This window comes from Octodon degus, unplaced genomic scaffold (genome assembly GCF_000260255.1).
Source record: "Octodon degus isolate 3935 unplaced genomic scaffold, OctDeg1.0 scaffold00001, whole genome shotgun sequence".
NCBI classification, from domain to species: Eukaryota; Metazoa; Chordata; class Mammalia; order Rodentia; family Octodontidae; genus Octodon; species Octodon degus.
Window position 1 is genome coordinate 13041870 of NW_004524577.1, and position 1509 is coordinate 13043378.

The 1509-nt window shown below is 47.4% G+C and overlaps 1 pseudogene; it reads left to right on the plus strand.

Moving 5' to 3' along the window:
• Positions 1-833: 833 nt before the first annotated feature.
• On the plus strand, positions 834-1331 carry LOC101585761 (annotated as a pseudogene).
• Positions 1332-1509: the final 178 nt, after the last annotated feature.

Consider the following 1509-nt stretch of genomic DNA (forward strand, 5'->3'; position numbering starts at 1 on the left):
CAAGGTAAATGTTTGCGAATAGCTTGGGATACACAATGTTTCTCAGGTGGACACGTATGTTTGCATAGAGCCTCTTAAGCAAATGCCCGAGCACGTATTTTAGAAAGCACTGTCCCACAACCTTGTCCCCTTTCTCTGCTTCTTCTCCCATGGCAAAGAAAATGGGAGTGAGAAGTGCTTCTCCTGGTTAGCAGCACTGATGTGCATCTTTAGCGGCTAGAATGTCATTTCATAGTGAATTTTATGTTTATGGAGATATGAAGTTGATTCTGGCACCGATTGGACACCCAGGTTGAACAGGACTTTGGCATGCATGAGATGATAGATACGTATAATCCAACCTGCTTATTGCAGTTACCAGAGTAGAAGCCCACTGATGAACACTGAGGTTGCTTCCTCCAAAAGAAGAGTTCCCGCGCCGTGATGTTATTTTCAGACTTAATCTGACTTTTCAATTTTCACCGGCCAGTTGGGAGCTAACAGTAACCTGCATTTGTTTACTTGTGTTGGTACTGGGAATCAAACCCAGGACCTCGCATTTGCCAGGATGACACTGTGTCACTGAGGTACATCCCTGGTGGTCACCTGTGTTTCACCTAAAGGGTATGTCAGTGCAATTGACAGTATTTAAAAATACTTTCATGATCCATTTTGAAGAGACAGAGTGCGGGGGGCTCCTCTGATCCAGGGGCCCAGAACCAAAGAGAGATGGAGTTTGAGAAGCTAGTAGCTCAGGGTTCGAGGACAGGGGCCCCATGGCTGAAGTTCAGGGGGTGGAGTGGGGTAGGGTGGGTTCTGGTCTTAGGCTTTTTGGCCTTGTTTTGACAATGAACATGTCTCGGCCTGTAAGAAATAGGAAGGTCGTTGATCATTCACAATTTCAGGAGTCTAATGATGCAAGTGAAGACTAGGGAAGAGATTCAGGTAATCCCTCTAAGAAAATCCGATCATCTCCTTGAGAAGCTAAAATTAAGAGGCGGTCTGAAAAGAATTCACAGGAAGACAGTGAAGACGCAAAAGAAAAAGATGTGAGGACCAAGGAGGATGATTGTCGGTCAGCAGAGGACAGTGAAGATGAAAAGGACGATCATAGACATGTGTGCCAACAGCGGCAGGCAGCATCTCAAGTAGCTTCCACAGAGAGAAGGACGCTCACGGAAGACGCGAGTAGTGAGGAGGAGCAAGAGGAAGAGGATGAGGCGCCATTCCAGGGGAAGGATTCCGGCGGTGATGACGATTTCCTAATGGAAGATGATGAGGACAGTGACTACGGCAGTTCAGAAAAGAAAAAACCAAAAAGATGGTTTAGAAATCCGGGGCCAGCCAAATAGCTCAGTGGATTAAAGTGCCTGCTTAGGTAGACGCAGGGGCCGGGGGTTTGATCCCCTGGCCTGCCATGGCAGAGACAGCGATTGAGACTGGGCGTGGTGGTGCGTGCCTGTAATCCCAGTACTTGGGAGGCTGTAAATGGGAGGATCACTACTAGTCAAATTTACACAGTGATGCCCT